Source organism: Symsagittifera roscoffensis, chromosome 2, assembly GCF_963678635.1.
Source record: "Symsagittifera roscoffensis chromosome 2, txSymRosc1.1, whole genome shotgun sequence".
Taxonomy (NCBI): Eukaryota; Metazoa; Xenacoelomorpha; order Acoela; family Convolutidae; genus Symsagittifera; species Symsagittifera roscoffensis.
Window position 1 is genome coordinate 75,109,872 of NC_087063.1, and position 23,030 is coordinate 75,132,901.

The window sequence follows — 23,030 nt, forward strand, 5'->3', positions numbered from 1 at the left end:
TTTGCATTTTGTCAATTTTAAAGACATATTTTCCCGATCCAGTTTCTTTAAAATTTTCTCCACCGTTGCTATGTGGTCTATTGCTGTTCCCTTGGTTACGACCAAAATATCATCGATAAACGCATGCGCTTGCGGGTATTCGGCGAGTATACAATCCATTGCGCGTTGGAATTCCGCGGGCATTGTAGTGAGGCCATAGAATCCGGTTTTGAACCGGTATGTACCCGTCGAACGACCTCCAATTAGCGAAAAATTGCACTGGACGCTCGTCTCCGCATTTAATGGCAATTGGCCATAGGCGTATGTTAAATCCATTGTTGTGAAATATACGTCTCCCTGTTTTTTTTTCGCTAATCGTTTGCCCAACCGTGTCCATTAGTTCCTCGATATTCGGCATCTGGTATTTATTCTTATGCACTTGTTTATTTAGTTCCCTCGACTCTAGTGCCAGTTTTACCGATCCATCTTTCTTTACGGTTATTACTATTGGGGACACAAAATATTTGTCCGAGCATTCAGATAATTTTTCGATATGACCCTGTTTCAATAATTTGTCAATTTCCGCATCCACTTTTTCTTGCAACGAAATCGGGACTCGACGCCCTTTCTGCTGTACTGGGGTGAGGTTTTCAAAAAATTCAGCTGCTACTTTGTAGTTTCTTATTTTCCCTACCCTGCTAAAAAGATTTGAAAACTGCTTACTGAAGTACGTTTGCCACGAATCCAACTCCCCCTCAGGTTCCTCTAGTTCCAGTGCGTCTTGACTGCCCTCTCCAATGGACATGATTTGGTCCCCCGGTGTTTGCTGCACCAACTGGAGTCCTAGTTGGGGCATCAGATCCCTTCCAATTATTGATGGTCGGTTCCCCCCGATCACTTTTATCCTTGCCTGGATCTTCCAACCGTTGGATTGGATTGTTACTGCCATTGTTCCAATCATCTGTAGGGGATTGTTTCCATAATCCCGAAAAGCATTATCCTCCTCCGTCAGATTGTCCAGTTTTACTCCTGATGTTCCCAATGTTTTCCGTAATTCCCCGATCGTAAAGATTGAGATTGGGGATCCGCTATCGATCCACACGCGAGTAGGTTTTCCATTGACTTTGATCGGCAATTGTGCCCCAGCAACTTTCAATTCTGTCACTCCTCTCCGTTTTATAGCCATAACCATATAGTCCCCGTCAGAACTGCTGGAGTCCCACGAGTGCACCACTGGATTTTTCGTGACCCATCCAATGGAACTTGCGTGTTGTGATGTTTCTTCGTCCGCAGAGTTTTCTAGTTGATGATCGTCCACATTCTCCCGTATCATTCCTACGGCTCCCTGTCCTCGTTGGTTTCCACGTTTACCCCTGCAGGTTCTTTCGAAATGGCCTATTTTATGGCAAAAATTGCATGTAACCCCTTTTGCTGGGCATCTGTCCAAATGTTCCCTGGTGAAGTTTTGCTGATCGCAATTGTAACATTTGTTGTTATTTAGGGGATTTCTTCCTCGATATGATCCTCGGCCTTGGTAAGAGCCCCGGCCCCTTGAACGGTTGTTCCGGTAACCTCCCCGGATTATTCCAACTGGTTCCGATTTTATTTGGATTCCTCCCGATGATGATCCAGGGGTCCCCGCTGGTCCCGTGGCAACGTATGAGGATGCATACTTGCTACCCCTTTCGTACGAGAGAGCTATCCGGTACACCTCCTCAGGTGTTTTTGTCGATCTGCAGAGTTCTTTTTGTGCATCCCGATTGTTCATATTAACGATGAATACGTCTCTTAATATTCGGTCCTCTAGTGCTCCAAAATTGCACCGCGCTGCCAATCCGCTCAGTACGGAATGGAATTGCTCAAGACTTTCATTTATAAACTGCTTACGAGAAAGGAGTTGGTACATTTCATATGTTTCGTTCCTTTCCTTCACGAATTCCGCTTCCAGCGCGTCTATCATCCGTGGGTACCGAATTGTCTGAAGGTCCAGGTGTGGTCGTCGTTTGTGCAGTTCATCCTGCCCCTTCTCCCCCAAACACAAGTACAGGTTCGAAATTAACACCATCTCCGATTCCCGCCGATTTTTTCCGTCTACTTCCGCGGGCAAGTCAGTAATTTGTGCGGCTGTGAGATTCGCGGCGAAGTAAAAATTCCTTGGATTTAGCGAGTGTTTGGCGACCATTCCCCATTGGAATCTGTTGATCCAGAATTCCCACATCATTGGCGGTTCCGTGCATTTTGCTGGCCAAAATCCCGTGATGCCCAGTGGATTCTTTCCCCCACCTAATCCTGCTGGCTGCGCCATGTCGAGAAGGTAAAACTGTCGTCGAGCAATTGTTAATTCCGAGATATTTATACAGTAACTTAATCTTGCAAAGTTAGCATCAAGAGTGGTTAGAAACAATATCCAAGGGTGACAGACAGATCCAAGGACAAACACCTGCTAATCAATTAGTCTAGCACCAATAGTGAACATTTGATTGACAGCTTTGGAAATGAACTAAATTACTCAATACGACAACCAATAGGAATGCGACAGAACACATTTCTGAGAAATACAAAATCAATCTAGTTGAGCATAAATGAAATGTGTTTTTATAGGGGGGGGGGGATTCTTTACAAGGTACCATAGGGGGGGGGGGAGATTATTAAGGGGGGGGGGGAGATTGTTAAATAGATCAAACTGGTCGATTTTTCGACCAATCAGAATGCAGCAAAATTAGAATTCACAATAGAGAGCTCAGTGCTATTTTACTGAATTTATTTATAGGGGTGTGGAGATTCTTAAGTAGGTACCATAGAGGGGGGGGGGATTGTTAAGTAGATCTTTGAGTAATTTCATCAAGATTTGTTTGTTGATTGATTGATTAAAAAGTCTTGATCAAAATACTCGTTTTACGAATGAGCTTATAAAAGTGAACAATTGGATCATGTTAACTATTGGATCTACTTAACAATCTCCCCCCCCCCCCCCCCCCCCCCCCCCTATGGTACCTACTTAAGAATCTCCACCCCTAAAAATAAAAACAGTGAAATAGCACTGAGCTTTTTATTGAGAAAAATTGACCAGTTTGATCTACTTAACAATCCCCCCCCCCCTTCTTGAAGGGGTGGAGATTGTTAAGTAGATCCTTACTCAATATATAATTAATCGTTTCCATGGTAATATTGACGCTTCTGTTAATTGTTTTATCGATTAGCCCGTGTAAATCAACATTTAACTGTTTTTCTGCACGCAGACCATTTTCTGCTCACTTGACTGCGTGCCGGCATTGTAATTTTGGTTATACGCAGTAGTTTGACTTGAACTAATGAACGAAGACATATATTTTATGTCTAGGACAACAGGCCGACGGGACTTCAAGCCGAAGGGACTTCAAGCCGAAATTTAAACTTTACCAGCACCTCAAAACACTATTTTATCATCTCTAAAACGTTGCTTTTCAAAAATTTAGTAATGTTTAGTCCATATAAGCGTTGTTCATGACAATGCACCACTTCTGATCGTCATCCGCTAATAACATCAGCCGGTTTTTGAAATGCATAAATTATAAACATGAAAAATGTCTTCAACCATGTTTTACTTTCAACTTTCCGAAACATCATTTGGAGGCTTAAATTTTTATGAAAAGGCCAATGACTAGTGAAAGTTTTCAAATTAATCATATTTCACGACTTTATAATTATAAGGAACTATTCGGCTTGAAGTCCCTTATTTTACGATTCGGCTTGAAGTCCCGTCGGCTTGATGTCCGGCACCCATATTCTATTAGGAAAACTTGCAGCAAACGCAGTTTAAAGCCTCAAAACTAACAGAGGCGGCCTTCAAAATTTGCGTTGCAGCAAATGTTTTGCATGCAAATAATATTCAGCATCACATCCTTCATGTTTTATTCTGAGAAATCGAAATGCAACCGCCGACTTTGCTTTGCTTTTTTTCCAACGCAATTTGCACCGTTGAATGCAATTTTGCTGCTATAGCAAGAGCGAGCGATGTGAAAAGAAATACGTTTTTTTTCAGTACTAGCTAAATAGGACGACATGACATTAAGACGACAAATGAGAATTAAACATGTAAATTGAAGGGAGTGCAGCCTGTATTTAGACAACTGCGTGTTGATACTCGTCAGTATTTAGACAAATACTGTATGAACCAATCAGAATCGAGAAAAGACATAAATAATCCAAAAAATCATAATAATTATTTATCAATTTCTTCGTTGTCTCGATTCTGATTGGTTGAAACCGTATTTGTCTAAATACTGACGAGTCTGAATACGCGGTTGTCTAATTTCTGCTATGTAACCAAATTGACGCGCGAATTCTATTTCTCAGAAATATAATTGCAATGAACTTATGTGTAGCGTGGCGTCGTCTTAAAGTCCTATCTAATAATAGCTGTCGTCTTATTTATCTGGACATCATTTTTTGCATTTGTCTATCAAACTTATTATTTATAGCAGTTACACAGAGCGAAGACAAAACAGTCGACGAAAAGAATTCTGTTGAATATCACATTGTGTGCATTAATTGTGAGCCGGACTTAGAGCGGTAAGTTAAAATTTAAATCGAAGTATTCCGAAAGTTAATTTGTCTGTTTAGCCTAAATGGGTTTAATCAACTGTCTTAACTCATGCAAACTGCAAAAAAAACGTTAATTCAGGTGATTAACAGCAAAACGCAATCATATATTAAAATATTAGGGAAGGGGGTGAATTGAATTCGACCATGAATTGAAAAAATCGAAAAAATTTTAAAATAGAACAATCTGCTGTGAAATGTGAAAAGTTATGAAACCTAGGACAACAAGCCGACGGGACTTCAAGCCGATGGGACTTCAGGCCAAAATTTAAACTTTACAAGCACCTCAAATCATTATTTTTAATCTGTAAAACGTTGCTTTTCGAAATTGTAGGCAAGTTTAGTCCATAACAAGCTTTTATCATGACAATTGGCATCACTTGGGATTGGTATCCGTTAAAAATATCAGCCGGTTTTTGAAATGCATAAATTATAAACATGAAAAATGCCTTCAACCATGTTTTACTTTTCAACTTTCCGAAACATCATTTGGAGGCTTAAAACTTATGAAAACGCCAAAAACGACGTGAAGAAAGATCATGAAATTCAGAAATTCTTCAAATTTTTTTTCAAAATAATCACATTTCACGACTTTATAAGGAACTATTCGGCTTGAAGTCTCTATTTTTACGATTCGGCTTGAAGTCCCGTCGGCTTGATGTCCGGCACGCCGACGGGACTTCAAGCCGAAGGGACTTGAGACCGAAGTTTAAACTTTACAAGCACCTCAACTTACAATTTTTTCATCTGTAAAACATTGCTTTTCAAAAATTTAGGCAAGTTTAGTCCATAATAAGCGTTATTCGTGACAATTGGCATCCGTTAATAATATCAGCCGGTTTTTGAAATGCATAAGTTATAAACAAGAAAATTACCTTCAACCGTGTTTTATTTTTCAACTTTCCTAAACATCATTTGGAGGCTTAAATTTGTTGAAAACGCTAATAAGTACCGAATAAAGATCATGAAATTGAGAAATTCTTCAAAAAAATTTCAAATTAATCATATTTCATGACTTAGAGAGAAAATTTTCGGCTTGAAGTCCTTAAGTTTACGATTCGGCTCGAAGTCCCGTCGGCTTGATGTCCGGCACCCGATTATAATAGATTAGATTGACATGAAACATATTGATTATGCGGATATTAGAATATTTGACTTTTATAATGTTAGAAGATAAGTGCGGTTTGTCAAAAACCTTATTTCAGGTGCTTAACAGCATGTCATATAAACGCAATCATGTAAAGGTTTAGGTAAGTGGTTTCGTGTAACAGCAGATTATCTGGATAGCCGAAAAAATTGATGCAAGAAGCGCCCAACAAAGTTTTTGCACAGATTGCCAGTTTTTTTCAGTTTCCTATGGAACAAGTGCGATCAGGGGCGAATCTAGGAACTTCTCCAGGGAAAGGGGGGGGGGGTGCGTATTTTCAAAAAATTTTGTCGACCTTTTTTTAGGTCGAGCAAATTGATTTTCTGAGCTCTCCTAAGTCACTTTAAAGACCCCATTTTGACCAAATTTTCTGTGCTGCAGGCAAAATTTTGAAAAAAGGCGTTTTTAGGCAATTTTTGGAAAATTTTGACCCAATAAAAACCAAGTGTGACAGAGGCGTCCCAAATCACGCTAATTACAAGCAAGTATAGCAATTGAGAAAAGCAATTGACGCCGGTCCATCGTTTTCAAGTTATTTTTTCTCAAACTTAATTAACCTAGCCTAATTTGCGCTAACTTAGGCGATACATTAACTGACATCACCGAGACAAATTGAACAATTTTGAAGCACTGTTTGTACATTAGGGACCCTGTTTTTTTTTTAGGACCCCTCTATAACATTTGCTCCTATTTAATATACAACACTGCAAGTTTATCAGAACAAAGTTCTGATTGTGGCGACTGCCCCTTAAAGCCGAAGAAAAAGTTATTGCATAAAAAATTCGAAAAAAAATAGAGCTAATGAATGATTTTTTGTTTTCAATTTTGTCTTCCTTTTAACCCCAAGCTTATCTAAAACACAGATATATAATGAGCGTCTCGTATTGTATTAATAAGACCAAGTCTCAATTCAGTTTGTAATGATTTCATCGCCGGTTACGCCTGTTACAAGTACGCAACATAGCACATTAAATAATCCAATATGATCAATTTAGCAATTTTTAAAACCTTTAACTGCAAAAAATGGCCACAGGTTACAAAAAGCTTCTCAAAATTGAGCTCAAACAACCAAGTTATTCAAATGGTGCAAAATCTGGTCAAATTGTCTAATCGAGAAAACGAGGTTTTACTGAATGAAAATATTCACCCCAAGCATAAAACTTCTTTTGGAACACAAATGTTTGCCTGTTGCCATGCAACTTGCACAAATTGTTCCTACTAAAACACTTTGATAAACGAATTTCAAAATGAGGGCAATTAATATTGTTTAAAAAAAATTGACTTTTTCAATGTCTTTAATTTAATTTTTTTTTTTGTAAAAAGATTTTATTTTTGTAAATAATGATAAAACAATGATAGTAGAAATGAATTCAGTTTCTAAGCTTTTAGGCGATACGCGTTTCTAAGCTTCAGGTTGTCCATTTTAATCTGAAAATCGAAGTTAGTTTTTCAGCGCAGCTCTCCTCGACAATGATAAGACTTTTTGGAAGACGAGAAGAATTTGAAAAAAGGACGCAGTCAGTTTTCTTGTTACTGACCAGACTTGTTTGAAGACAGAAAGAAAATGTTTATTGAAACAGCCTCTTTCAGTTCTCTCCAACTTCTCGAGAAGGGTCGGAACAATAGCCAACATTGAAACATTATTGAAAAACTACAAGAATTAGAAAGGTTATTAGCTGAAATAATGGTTAATTTGTATGAGAAATTAATTGTGTCTCTAAATTTTTAGGCAAAAAGTTCGCCTCTAAGAAATTTTTTGATACTTTTATCTGAAAATCGAAATTTTTCAGCGCAATTATCCTCGACAATGATAACACTTTTCGGAAGACTGGGAAAAAGTTTGAAAGAACGACGCTATGTCATAGCTCATTCCAAATCTTCGAGAAGGGTCGGAACAGTAACCAACTTTGAATAAATTTAAGCAAAAGCGATAAAATCGAAACATCAAACCAATAGTCGTTCTTGTTCTGTCTTAATAAGACAGTTTGAGCTCTCCGCGCAGTTTTTTTGTCTTTGTTGGTAGTGGCTTAGTTGAACATTTTATTGGTCGTTTCACAAAGTTTTTCTCGCTTTCTATTTGTTTTTTTTTCTTTTTTAATTTCCGGGAGTGCGTAAAATAGTACGTTCAATCAATTAGACGCCTCTTGTAAAACACTACTGCTTTAGTTGTTTGAAAAAATTGAGACTCAACTCTTTCAAATATTTTTCTTTTTGTCTTATTTTTCAGCAAAATTTCATTAATGTTGCTTCTTATTTTTAACAGTTATGCAAAACCGAACTTAATCGCCCGTTTTTTGAAACATTGTGAATTTTTTCAATTTGAAAATCTGAGTCTAGTATGTTCATGAGGTAGCTAGACATTATTTTTTGTCAACTATTGGAAAAAAAACGGTCTCAATAGCGTGTGGAGTTGGGAAAAACTTCAATAGTTAAAACAAAAAAAAAGATAGCACAGACTGATGATTGATCTTGATTGTATTTTTCATAGGTTAACTTCTGTGTATGCGTTAGATCTAGCGTTATTGTCCCGACTTTCGATACGAAAGTAACGGAATATTTGTGCTCGGGGTGGGTTTTTTTTCTTCAGACAAATTTCGATTTTTTAACTAGCCAATTTTGACGGAATTTTTTTTATATCATTCGAAAGGTATTGTTCTGCTGAGCTCAAATTTGAAAAGATATTTCACCTGTGATCATTTTTTGTAAAGTTACTGGGGTTTAAAGATTACCATTTTGACCAATTTGGGACAATTAACGCGCGATATATTTCGCGCTATTAACGCGTAAGCGGAGAGTTAATCCGTCTTAGAAATCGTTCCAAATTGGTTGAAAGAAGCTTATTTGCCATAATTGATTTGTTACAAGGAGCGAAATTTATCCTTTAGTGCTTTATTTGGCGTGTGGGGGGATGATTTTCATTAAAAAAGTTTCAAATTTCAATAAAAAAAAACTTTTTTTCTCATTTTGTTTTGTTTCATTGAATTTTTTAATGTTATTACTGCTCCATAAACCTTAAAAGGCAGTCGGAACATTCAGGGCTTCGCCCTGATACGAGCAGTCTTGTTTATCATTCTATTGATATTTTTTGTGGTTTCAATTCAGCTAGTAATAATTATTTCAATTGCCGCTCACGCTTGTTGTAAGAACGCATTTAAGGGCGCGTTATGATCAATTTAGCAATTTTCAAATATGTTTAATTGCGCAAAAAGTGACCAAATTTAAACAAGTTTCTGAAAATTGAGCCCAAAAGAACGATAATTTTCATATGGTGTAAAAAATTTTTTATATACTCACTTCTTAAAGTCAATAGAAATTTTTATCTAAAACAATGGTCAATTTATAGTAGAAGTTACTTCAGTCTTTGAGCTTCTAGGCGGGAGGGGAGCCTCTTAGAAAATTATGCAATTCAATGTTAAACTCAAGTTCTTCAGCGCAGCTCTCCTCAATATTGATAGCACTTTTTTTTGAACACTGGGAAAAAATTTGAAAAAAGGACGCTGAGATATAGTTCCTCCCAACTTTTCGAGAAGGGTCAGAACAATAATCCACATTGAAGATTGATTTATCGAAAAATAGATACAATCGAGTCATCAGACCAATACTCATTTTTATCATGTATTTTTAAGATTTTTTGAATGCTGCTAATAGGCGAGTTACTCCGCGCAGTTTTTTTGCCTCAGTGGGGAGTGGCTTGATTCGAACATTTCTATAGGTCGTTTTACAAATTGTTTCTTGATTTTTTTAAGTTGTTTTCTCTCTTAATATCTGTCTTTTTTGTTGTTTGTAGAATAAGAAGTTCTCCTAATGAAATAACTTGTATAAAACACCACTGAATTAGCTGCTTTAAATCCACTATCGTTCTCATTTGAAAAGTTTTTTTTTCGGATAATGTTTTTACCGAATCTTGAGAAAAATGTTCAGTAGTGCGTGGAGTTGAGGGAAATTTATTTTGTTAGCATGAAACTTAAACGATAGCAAAGACTGATGACGGATCTCGATTATTGCACAATAATTGATCCAATTCGGCCCAGCTATCAAATTTCAGACCTCCTTACGTTCGCAAAAAAATGATCACCGGCAGAGTATCCTCTCAAAATTGAGCTCAAAAGAAAGATTCCCTTGTCTGTTGTAAAAATATTGTCCAGAACGTTAGGTCGAAAGGTGGAAGTTTTACTGAAGGAAACAAATGCCGCAAGCATATATTTCGAGTTTTTCATTTTTGTTTTCATAGTTAATTTTATTTTTCAGTAAAGAGTGAGTGCAAAATGTGAGACGCTTACACAAATCAGAAACATTTTCAGCTATTTTATTGATCAATTTGTAGTAGAGTTTGTTTGAGCTTCTAAGCTTCTAGGCAAGACGTGGGTCACTTAGAAGTGCTGTCTAATTTAACCTGAAAATCGAAAATTTTCAGTTCAGTTTCTCGTTATTCATCAGAAAATTGCAAGATTCTAGCAAGATTTGCATTCCTCTGAAGACGTAGAAGTGTCATTGATGATCTATGAGCAAACATCTGATAATGCAAAATTTTACATTTTTTTTTCAATATTCTATCAAGTTCGCCATTTTAACCGAAAAAAAATTCTGGTAGCTCATGCATAAATTTTTCCGAATTATAATTCTAATCTAGTTGTTGGCAAGATTTGCTTTCCGAATTGAGAACGCAAATCCTGCAAGATTCTGGAAAGATTTGCTTTCGTTTGCAAGAATCTTGCGTTCTAAGTACACTAAGGTCTTTAATGACAACTAAAAATTATGCGAGAATCTGGTTTCTATCAAATCAAAAGGATTCGGCTATTTTAATTAGAAAGGGTTTATCCGGCACATGTGGTGACGTAACAAAAGTCGAAAGGTCATACAGTAGACAGTTCAGGAACCAATCAGAATCGATTTAAGAAAACAAACACAAGAATAATAAAAAATTATTTGTTCCGTTTGTTTGTGTTCTTACCTCGATTCTGATTGGCTAACCGAGTGACCTATCTAAATTTTGACCTCTCTCCAGCAGATATTTTGGACCAAGTGTGCTCCCTTTTCTCACCCCAAGCAGTTTGGGGTGAGTATATTGGATCAAATTTACATGGTCTAGTATATCAAATTGATTCTAAAGTTGTACTTTTCTGCCAATCAGAATCGAGCATTTTGCTTTACAAATTTAATCCGAATTAAGTGCTGGGGTGAAAGATCTTGGAGAGTGAGAGGGGAAGGGGGACGATGTTCTTGATTCCATATTTTGTCTTGGTATTTGAAACTGATGAATTAATATAACTAGGAATAGTAATTAGATTGTGAGCCACATTGCTTCTTAATGTGATGATTTTGCATGGTAAATGTGATGTGATGATCATGCCCGGTAAAATCAATTCGTTATGCTGATCATCTGAATCAAAATGGCCAAATGAATTGCAGCGAATTATTTCATCCAACTAATCACGTGACGATCATAAATAAAAGATACTGTTTAATTTACTGTTTGTCACTATAGAAAGATTGTCGTTTGATTTGCGGTTCAATTGAATGTCGGAGTCTATAGTCTATTTGAAATATTCCAGAGACAGTCTTCAAACAAATTACTAACCGATTTGTCTGCAATAATTTGGCAGGTTGTTATTTTTAGTCTGTTTAGTTTTTGTGGCCTTTGAGCGTTTTTTTATCCCAAGTGTTTCATGCGAAGTGTTTCAAACTACGAATGCGTCATCATCAAATGAGGTATTTTTTACAGCCTTTTCAGTCGTTATTTAGAATCAAAAGTCGAGGTTTGTGGTTAGACAAATCTATCAATTTTTACCATACTTATTTTTTCACTTGATATTTTGAATCCATATTTTGCTCCTGTAGCGGGCTTGCCCTGGAGAGGTGGAGGGTTTAAAAAGTTATTCGCAATTGAAAAATAAACTTGGCATTCAAAATACATTTTATAAGATTCTATAAAATTTACGTATCGACATGTATACATATATACCGAATTCGTAATTGACTTGTATACATATATACATATATAAATGTATATTTGTTTTTGCTTAAAAGATTCATTTTTACCAGTTTCGACTTATGTTGGTATTTTATACTGGAGCTAAAAATTGGTATTCTCAATTTTTGTAACTTGAAGTTTTTAAGATTTTACTAGTACTTACCCAAGTGTTTTTCACTTAATTACCCCCCGATAAATTTTGTTTTCAAATGCTTATTTGTTTGTGGCAGTTGTTTATCAGCCTTTTCCCTAAATTTGAACGGTTTTCGGGACAGACAGACAGAAGTATGTGTTTTAAATTTTGTTATTCGATTTTTTTCTTAGTGGCGGCTTTCTCCTATTTTTTTTCGGCTGCAGTTTTTTTGGTATTTTATTGAAACTACTTGTAGTGGGTCGAGGAGGGAGGGAATTTGGATTGTTGTTCGCTTTTAAATTTAATCTTGGCATTGTATAGCCATTTTATGAGATTCTATATAAAAGATGTATCGACTATTTCTTAATCGACATGTATACCGCAAATTAACTGAAAGATAGATTATTGTTCCGACTTTCGATACGAAAGTAACGGAATATTTGTGCTCGGGGTGGGTTTTTTTTTTCTTCAGACAAATTTTGACTTTTTAACTAGCCATTTTTGACGGAATTTTTTTTATATCATTCAAAAGGTATTGTTGTCCTGAGCTTAAATTTGAAAAGATATTTTACCTGTGATCATTTTTCGTAAAGTTATGGGGGTTTAAAGATTGCAATTTTGGCCAATTTGGGACAATTAACGCGCGATATATTTCGCGCTATTAACGCGTAAGCGGAGATTTAATCCGTCTTTGAAATCTATATAAAAGATGTATCGACTATTTCTTAATCGACATGTATACCGCAAATTAACTGAAAGATAGATTATTGTTCCGACTTTCGATACAAAATAACGGAATATTTGTGCTCGGGGTGGGTTTTTTTTTCTTCAGACAAATTTTGACTTTTTAACTAGCCATTTTTGACGGAATTTTTTTATATCATTCAAAAGGTATTGTTGTCCTGAGCTTAAATTTGAAAAGATATTTTACCTGTGATCATTTTTCGTAAAGTTATGGGGGTTTAAAGATTGCAATTTTGGCCAATTTGGGACAATTAACGCGCGATATATTTCGCGCTATTAACGCGTAAGCGGAGATTTAATCCGTCTTTGAAATCCGTCTTTGAAATCGTTACAAAATAGTTGAAAGAAGCATATTTGCCTTAATTGATATGTAACAATGAGCGAAATCTATTATTTTGTACTTTATATGGCGTTTTGTACTTTATATGGCGATGATTTCATAAAAAAAATTCAAATTTTAGAATTTTTTTTTTCATTTAGTTTTATTTCATTTAATTTTTCGATGTTACTACTGCTCCACAAACCTTAAAAGGCAGTCGGAACATTCAGGGCTTCGCCCTGATACGAGCAGTCCTGTTAAATATAATGATGGCATATTATTAATAAGTGCAAGTTTCAATGCAAATTAGAGTTTTTGACAATGTTGAAAACAGTTAATTGACCTACAGTGCTGATTTAATTTATCCGGACGAAACGCACAAATTCAACGCTTTTTTTTCAAATTAATACACCAGTTTTTTATTTAAAAACTAATTTTAAACATTTTGCGTATTTTTTGGAACTTATACCCTTATTAAACTTTTTTGGGTTGTGTAAGTGGCTCATTTTGATATAATTTTGGCAATAATTGACTCAGTAGTCTGGGCGTATTTTTCGATTGAAGAAAAAAGGCAAATTGATTCATTTTTGGGCCCAAATTTTGCAAAACAATTTGCACCATATTAAAACTGCTAGAAATCTAAGCCAGTTTTTTCATTACTTTTCTTCTGAAACCAACTCAATTTTTAAAAAAACGTCTTTTAAATTTCAAGTTTTTTTGTCTGGATAATTTAAATAAGCACTGTATAATACTTTCATAATATTTATGTTAAGGTTTTTTATTCGGCCAATTTTCGATTTAATTTAAGCCGGAATATTTATACCGTATTTTGGCGGATTTTTTCATACCATATGAGAGATGCTGTTAACTTGAGCTCAAATTTGAAAAGATATTATTCCTGTGATCATTTTTTGTTAAGTTACGGGGGTTTTAAAACTGTTAATTTGGTCAATTTGGGATAATTAAAGCGCCATATTATGCGTTTTTATAACAATCGTAAACGTCAAATTAATACGTTCCAAACTGAATTGAGGTCAGCAATTTAGTTTGTTTGAAAAAATAAGAGACGCTTAACGCACGCTTTGTATTTTACATAGCATGTGGGGAGATAACACGAAGAAACAAAGAACAAAAAATTTTTCCTTTGCCGTTTAGTTCGTCAATTATTCAACCAAATTTGTTTTTAATTGGCGTTAAAGTGTTGGCTTTGCCCTGATATACGAGCAGTCTTGTTCTATAACGTATAATCATATAACAGCCAGTGCATATTACCAGGGATCGGATTAGAATGTTTCGAAATAGAAATATGTTTAAACATAATTCTGTTCCGTTTAATGTTTTCCAATATTATATGTTAATTGACTCCTTGCAGAAAAATTGTCTGGTTGGCTGTTATTGATATATGATCTTTTTCACTTTTCCATCTATGATACCGTAAAAATGAATCTACCCGTATAAAAGACTATTATCAGAGGTTTAGCGTGTGCAAATTGAGTACTTAATGTACCCCTAGGCTTTTTTCCACTCCCCCACGTTTGAATTTTAGCGTGGAAAGCTAATTTTACGTTTTCACTAATTATTGTTAACAAATTTGTTATTCATGTCTTTCATCTTAAAATCAGGCATTCAGCCCTAATAACACGTAAGACAACTCAACAAAATGTATATTTGAAGTTTTGGAGGAAAGTGGAAAAGAGCCTGCCCCTATTGTTAACGATGTCTTCGATGAATTTTTGCGAGATTCGAGACCTGTTTGCAAGCAAGCCAAAAATATTTTGGTCTCAAAATTGAACATATTCTTGAAATCATCCAATTTCTGCCTTTTTTCTGAAGTTTTGCATGCTCGAATGAGATGTTCGACATTATTTTGCTTTTTTTTTACGTGATATATTTTTCGGTTAATTTTGACAGCTCTTATGCAGTAAACGGCCCAAAATCAATTTTTCTATATTTTGCGCTGAAATTTTTGCGATCGAATCTGATTGTTTTATTTCAGCCAATCAAACTCAAACAACAGTCACGAATTCCAACCAATAGTTCTACAAGCAAAAAGTATTAACCAAAATTTAAAAAAATTTGAAACGTTGCTAAATAGCCCAATTAACTTCAAGTTACTTGTGAAACTTTGAACAGACAAAAAAGTTCATATAGATTGCTTAAAAAAGGACTTCAAAGTTCTATATTTTAGGTGATTTCGGCTATTAGTTTTATCTGTTTGAAGTTTCCATCGAATTATGGGACCATGTTGTTTCAATTTGATTGGTTAGTTAGCCAATCCGACTCAACCACAGAAAAAATTTATGTCAAAATGGGTATTATTCACTAAATAGCTCACAAACTATAAACGCTTCTGTGGGCGCTTGGCTTTACCCATTTATTTGGTTCATATTTTAAATTCAGTTTCTTATTTGAAAAGTCAAATACCATATTCACTTATATCCTTAGCCAACATCAAATATGACAGAAGATTATTTTTGTATGTCGACAAGTTATAGAAATTGGCACTATGGAGCGACGCAAATTATGGGTAAAACTGAAACTGAGCAAAGGTATACCACCCACAAATAACCAGAAGCTATACAGTTTTTGCAAGAAGATCTGCAAAGCAGTTGTGTTGACTTGAAAAAACTAAAAGGAAAATTTGCAAAAAGTATCTGCAGAGAAGTTGCAGAAAACCAGAACAAACTAAAATTGAAAATAGGTGATTTGAAATGAACTTTTGGAAGTTCGAATAATTTTGACATTTTTCATTTGAAGATTCAAATTTTTATTCTATATTTACTTTATAATTTAAATATTTATCAGTTGTATTTCAAGTTGGATAGGTAAGGAAAGGCAATTATAAGTTGACTTAAAGTAAGTTTTTTTTATTGTATTATTGGAAAGCTCCGTTAAATTTTTTGAACCGACAAACTTTTTGAAAATACGATTTTTTCCTCCGTTTTTATATTATCCTCTGAATTAAAAAATTGGCTGTAAATTCCGTTGACGCTGAGACAACCTTGAGTGACAAGCCGTGATAAAATTCAATCATTTTATATCTTGAACTGAAATTAATGATGTTGAATCGCATTGGCTAACTAGTTGAATCTGGTATAAAAACATTGAGCCGTCTAGTGCATAATACCCGTGTTGACTATAATTGTTTAACTTGTAATAGGTATGATGCATAGCAAAGCAAACAACCTTCATCCCACTAGAAATGTCTGTCCTGCAGGCTCTCGCCAAATGAAAAATGACGAATTGAGCAATCATTGACCAAAAATGCGCTTTTCTGCGAAGTTACGGTCCCTTAAAATTTATTGTTTTTGCTTCTAAGCCGTTTTGGAAAAATATTAGGAATTAGATTTCATACGACACAAATTGAGTTCACTCAGTTATACAAGTTTTAACCGAAAAAGAAGAACTTCTAACTAGATTCAATAAGTTTTCTGCATAATGAGGAGTGTTAAAAAGTAATGGATAAAGGATCAACGTGCCGAAGTGTCAGCTCGCTCAAAATGCAAGAAGATTTACTTGCGCTGTCATCTAACATTATATCATATGGTCAGAACAATTACCAGGGGGTAATTAATTAATAATCATCTCACTGTAGGAGGTAATTTAGAATTTTTGTTTCCACGACTTTTGTCTGATGTAACCAAAAGTGAGATTTCAGTTCTAAACAGCCAGTTATGAAAGTCAAATTTTTTTTACCAGCCTCAATGCCTTAGCGTTGAAAGGATACAGCCAATCAAGTCATAGACTTCTCTATCTTTGACAATTCCTAGCCAACTAGCACAACTGATAGTTTCGGCAAACTGACTTTTCGGCACGTTGACATGCTAGCACTTATTGCAATTCAATGTAAGTAAATTGTGTAATGCTCTTTCAGCAAACATTGCATTTATTGTTATGGATTTTTGACTTTTGCGATCAGCAAGGGCATTGCAATCGGGTACTGGACTTTTTCCCATAAAAATTTTTGTTGGATCTTGAATATCCTGGATCCTGAACCAGGGTTGGCTGTTTTAAAACAGGGGGGTGTGACATCATCCCTTCATGATGTCATTCATTCTAATTAACCATCTGAACCGAATAGATTACATAATTCACCTTGATGTTAAAATAGAGCTGCATCATATATTTATTTAACTATGTAAACATTGATGGTAATTAATACCAATCATTGGAGATTTATACCGAGCTACGAATCAATTGAATAGAGATCAACTTAATATACTATTCCAATCATGCTCTTACTTGCGCCGATCGACTTGCGAAATATCAGAAGCTAGGAATCGGAACCAGCATCCTTTAAAGCAAGATAGGTCTTTACCGCTCGAGACATATCTAAATAATGAATCCAATCTAAATACAATTGATAGCCAGTAGTGCTAAATAACATTACCAATTGAACAGCTCGCATAACAGTAGACGACAGTATACCCGTATTATCCATCCGCCAGATACGGTATATTATATGGTGACTTTCGCGGGAATTTCAACTTCTGGATTCAAAACAGTCATCGGCGATTCCAAACATCATAATTTGAGCAGAAAGTGACAACACTACTTTGCTGAAGCAGAACAAAAAAAAAAAAAAAAAAACATCTTGATCAGCACAGCAATGCTCAGATGTTGGCAGCAGAGCAAAACTCAGTGAACAACTGACAGACAGGGAGAAAAAAGAAGACAACCACAACTTTTCAACATCTCCTGAGCTGACAACTTTTTCCAATCTACAAGCAGACATGTGGATTGTGACCTACAGCTTCTCTACTTCTGTCAGATGGTTTGTCAAGTGAGCTACTGAAGAGGCAGAAAAGGAAGTAGATGAAAGGTTTCCAACGTCAAAACAGTTAGTTAAAAACAAACTCAAAACTCACTTGCAGTAAATTGATATTGTAACTAATAAGTTCCCCAACCAAAAAAAGCGAAGTAACGGAAATATTAGCAAACCCTGATGGAAAGAATAACCAAAATCAGAATAGCAATAGATGCATAAAGGTTCAATAATCCAAAATAAGGAAAGTCTAGCAAAATTTTCTTGTGCCCCCCTTAAATCGACTAAGTGCTGTGCTCAATCATTAACTGTATCACAAATCTGATAATCATTCAACTGTAATAAGATGGCACACGCGCAAATTTCGGTCGCACCATACGGTGGAACGGACAAAGAAGACTTCCAGCAATTCGAGCAATTGTTCCGAGGATACATCGGAGTTGCGGGAATCGCTCCTGGTCAGCAAGCGAACTTTTTGCAACTACACCTACGAGAAGCGGCACTACGATTCTACCAAACGCTGCCAGCAGCAATTCGAGCGAACGTAGACAATAGTCTTGGCGCCCTAAGGGATCATTTCTGCAATCCCCAGCTTCAAGAAATCCATGTACTGAAATTAGAACAGCTACGTTACGATCCTAAAATCGATTCACCCGAGAACTTCTTGGTGAACTTGACAAATAAGGCGCAACGAGCGTACCCAACCCCAGATTTGCCAGCTGTCGACCCAATCGATGTTGCATTAAACGGAGCACCATTAGTAGCAGACACAGCGCGATTTCACCGAGAAACTGCACAACGACAAGAAAGAATAGATGCAGTAAATGACAATCGCAATGAACAAATTAAACGATTGTTCATAAAAGGAATGCCAAACTGGCTGCGATCAAAATTGATGGAGCAACCACAAGCAACTACTGTCCAAGAATTGTGTAATTTGACGAAGAAGCAGATCATGATCCGAGAAGTTTGCCGAAACGAAGACTACCCGGAAGACGGATTTAATGAAGTAAACGACAGAGTCTCAGAAAATTTGATCAGTGCTCTCACAAAATTGTCCACAAATCAGGAACAAATTGAGAAGCAGATCAACGAAATGAGATCACAAATAACTGAGCAGTCAAAGAAACAATTGAATCCGCCTTCTCATCAAAACAAGAACAACGCAAACCAAAACAGTCAGTGCAGTGGTAACCAAAACCAAAATAATTGGCCTGGACAGCAGCAAAGTGGCAGGAAAGGAAAAAACAGATCTAACTGGCAAAATCATTTTGGATTTAACAATAATCAGACTAATTTCCAAAATATGGGACCAATTGCACCTCAGCAATATCCACCATGGTATCAATACCAACAGTACCCAAATATGCAGCAAAATCAGTCGATGGTGCAGATTCAACCAGCACAGGTACAGCAAAACGCGAACTACCTGCAACCACAACAACATCAATTCAATGGAACTCAGACAGCGCAAGCTGACATTCAACTTCCATCTGGATCTTTCGAACCAATGGTTCGAGCATCAGCCAAATTCTGTGACATTTGTGGTAAATTCAACCATACGGCAAGCCAATGCTGGTGGAGACAAAAACCACAAGGACACGGTCAATCATTTCCGTTTCAGAATCAGCCAAAAAACTAATCAAGCCACCGAGTCAGTCCCCCAAATCATTTCAATCATCTAAATCATCAAAACCGTCAATTCCACCTGATGAGATAATCAACCTTTACGCAGTAATTCCTGCGGAAGGAACAGTTTTGACGTACACAAAATTACGATTCTCATCGGGATTACAAAGAAGAGCCCTGGTTGATACAGGAGCCTGCGCAAATGTCATCTCAAAACAGACATTTGACGACTTAAAAGATGAAAAATCTTTATACCGCCCTCTTAAAATAAGTGAATCAAAACTTAAGAGAGTAAGAATGGCAGGAGGACAACTCGTGCCAATTGAAACAGAAGTAACACTGGAATTTAAATTGGCAGACATGACATTTGTAGAATCTTTTCTCGTTCTACATGCAGCCAACTCAATAATTCTAGGAAACCCTTTCTACAAAAAACACCACATTCATATCTGTGCCAAGTATAATTTACTTCATTTCCCAGATTTGACTCTGCAAATCAACGAAATAAAACCTCCAAACGAGCCTAGAAGAATTAATCGAGTGAAAAAATTCCCGTTAATTCTAACAAAACGTCAAACAATAGCTCCGCATCAAACCATTCTGGTGGAATGTCATTTAAAGGACGCATGCCGGGACATGGCAAAAACAACCGGAATCGTAATGCCATCGAAAGAATTTGAAGAAAATTGCGAAATTGCATTCACTTCCTCAATTAGTGAAGTTCTGACAAATAACCTGCTATACATCACAGCCTTTAACATCACTGATCATCATGTTACATTGCCTTTCAAAACCGAAATTGGAAAATTTTCAATTCTGACTCTAACTGAAGCAGAAAATCTAATACCAATTGATGCAGAAATGCTTGCTTTTGCAAAAATGAATAATCCAGACGATATTGAAATGGGCATTAACGAGCTAATTCAGCAACATTGTGATAATCAGCAGTCTCAACAGCAACGTCAACCTGAGTATGAAAAATTTTGGTTTCCTACTCCTGAAACATGTCAAAACACTGTATTACTTCCACAAATCCAACGTGACATTTACGACCAAATTCTTCATTTTCAAGGTCTTGAAAAAATTGAACCAAAAATGAACTTTCAAGATCGATTGACATTTATCAAGAATTTTAAGTGGGAGAACTCGGTATTGACACATGACCAAAGGTCAAAAGTAGAAGATTTGCCTGTTGAATTTTCGGACATCTTCGCCAAACATAGATTTGATGTTGGTTACAATTCCGACCTCAAAATCAAACTGAAACCGGAACACACACGACCTTTGTACACACAAGGCCCACCTACGCCGATACATTTGCGACAAGAATTGACAGTGGAACTTGCCCTAATGCACTATTATGGACTTATAACAACATTGTCACATTCAAAATATAGCAGTCCATTGTTTGCACATCGAAAACCATCTGGTAAATTGCGGATGTTGATTGACCTCAGAAGAATAAATCATTCACTGAAGAATGACTATATCAACAGCAACTTTCCGATCTCAAACATGACAGATGCATCAAACCACTTCGCAGGAAAGAGCTTGTTTACCAAACTTGATTGTTCGCAAGCATACCACTGTGTGCAAATGGCAGATGACCTTTCAGTTCAACTTTTGGCATTTAATTTCGGTTCACGAACTTATGCATACAAATGCCTAGCTCAAGGTCTAAGCAAATCAGTCACGGGCTTTAGTTCATTCATACGGCACTATCTTGACCCATGCTTAGCAGCCGACTTATGTACACAGTTCATGGATGACATAGGAAGTGCAGTGAATAATTTTGATGAACTAATACCGACCCTCTCAAAAATTTTCGAATGTGTAAGGAAATCGGGATTAAAATTATCACCGAACAAATGTGAAATAGGAACACAACGAATGAAATTCCTTGGTAATATAATTACACCAGCAGGAATATCACCTGAACAAGAGAAAATTTCGACGTTCCTTAAGAAAATTAAAATGCCGCAAACTGTAAAACAAGTTAAAAGACTAATCGGATTTGTTCAATTCTTCCGGAATTATATGCCAAGCTTAGGTGAAAAACTGATACCTTTCTATCGCCTACTCAGAAAAGATATAGCATTTCAAACAAATGAAGAGCATCAGAAAAGTCTCGAAGTGCTAAAACATGATCTAATTCAGGCAACGGACATAACGCTCCGCTTACCAAAACCAGGATTACAATATGTAATACTATGTGATGCAAGCTATCATGGAACAGGTTTCGTGCTAATGGTTGAAGACTATGTGAAAACTGACAACAAAGGTGAAATGAAAACGTATGCACCAGTGTCATTTGGTTCAAGACTCTTCAACACAGCACAACTGAAGTTCTCCATCTACTATAAAGAGTTCTTAGCACTATATTTTGCCCTCGATCATTTTTCTCATTTCATCTGGGGATCATCAAAACCAGTGATAATACTGACTGACAATCGAAGCTTAACACAATTTTTCCAAGCGAAGACTATTCCACCCTCGGTTTGGAATTTCTTGGACCGCGTCATGTCATTCAACATCATTATCGCTCATATACCTGGAAAAGCAAACTATGCAGCAGATTTTTTGTCACGAATGCAAACTGACCCATCAGCTTCATTGTCACTGAAATTGACGGACAAAATACCAGTGCGTGAGATACAAATCGACACGACAGCGAAACTACCGGATGCATCTCTCAACCTGATCCACTCAATGGATGATGCATTTCCTGAAAAGAAGAAGATCGACGACAACCTCAGAGCACAACTGCTTGAACTCGGACTGTATGAAAACGTCATGAGAGAGCTAAGCTCACAGGAAGCTAGTGCAACCATTCAACCACAAAACTTTGTCCGAATAACGAGACCAATCATCGCAGCAGTACAACACCCTGATCCTGCTGATGTTTTCAGTGACCTGAATATGAGTCACGAAGTACTCGACTTGAAAAATGAACAAGACAAAGATAATGATATAGTAGAAGTTAAGGATTGGAAACGAAACGAACAAGTTCCCAATCTGACATACGAAAATAGCCGCAAGAAAAAATATGCTAAACAATTCAATAGACTGATAATCGACGACGAAGTACTGTATCGAAACTTCTACGATGACACGGGACACGTAAAACATAAGCAATACTGCCTACCAAAACATCTTTGGAACGAGGTCGTGTACCGACTACACAACTCGCGAACCGGTGGACATCTGGGAATGACAAGGACCACAGAAGAGTTCAGAAAACGATTCTACCTTCCAGGATTCACCGAATTTTTAACTAACACAATCAAAAATTGCTTAACATGCTTGCAACTCAAAAGAGCATCTGCAAAATATCAAATTCCGCCATTGCAACCAATCTCGTCATTGCAATGTTTTCCTGGAGACATGATGCAAATCGATATCGTTGGACCACTGAAGTCACCAGTGTACAAATTTGTATTAACTGGAATCGATGTCTTCTCGAAATACTTGTTTGCAGCACCATTGACAAACGCTAGCGCTGATACAGTAGCAAGGGAACTCACGAAAATATTTTTCATGCACAGCTACATACCGAAAAAGATCATAGCAGATCTCGGAACGACATTCACGTCAGAACTAATGCATGAATTGACAACTCTATTAGAAGTTCAAATCAACCACGCAACGCTGAAACATCCACAATCAATTGGTCTTGTCGAGCTATCTCATGGACCTCTAAAAAGGATCTTGAAGCTGAATACTAATGAACAATGGTCAGACTGGCACAAATATGTCCCATTG

The 23,030-nt window shown here is 36.5% G+C and overlaps 1 protein-coding gene across 1 annotated transcript in view; it reads left to right on the forward strand.

The window, feature by feature from the left end:
• Positions 1–3,816: 3,816 nt before the first annotated feature.
• The window catches only part of LOC134840515 (uncharacterized), a gene marked incomplete in the record, with an annotated part of 56,074 nt that continues 36,860 nt past the window's right edge, over positions 3,817–23,030 (forward strand). The window contains 2 exon segments of the mRNA XM_063856367.1: positions 3,817–3,974; positions 4,440–4,530.